Genomic DNA, 251 nt, shown 5'->3' on the forward strand with positions numbered 1-251 from the left:
GAGGCTACAAGAGTGCTCTTATATAGGAGAGTTGGAGGGTAGTACAATGTGTAGTACAAGCTTTCCACATCACCTTCCACCTACGCAACTACATGTGTCCTAGGCATGTGTCCTAGGCCAACTAAGCATCCTAGTAGACTAGAGGTAGTTCCCACTCACTGACTAAAGACCACAAACCCAACATTCCATGCTCACAAGGTGTTGACATCTAAGGCTAGCAAAAAGGCCTCGAAAAAATTGGGTTGAGTGTA

The sequence above is a fragment of the Adiantum capillus-veneris genome, chromosome 17 (assembly GCF_014529385.1).
Source record: "Adiantum capillus-veneris isolate H3 chromosome 17, ASM1452938v2, whole genome shotgun sequence".
NCBI lineage: Eukaryota > Viridiplantae > Streptophyta > Polypodiopsida > Polypodiales > Pteridaceae > Adiantum > Adiantum capillus-veneris.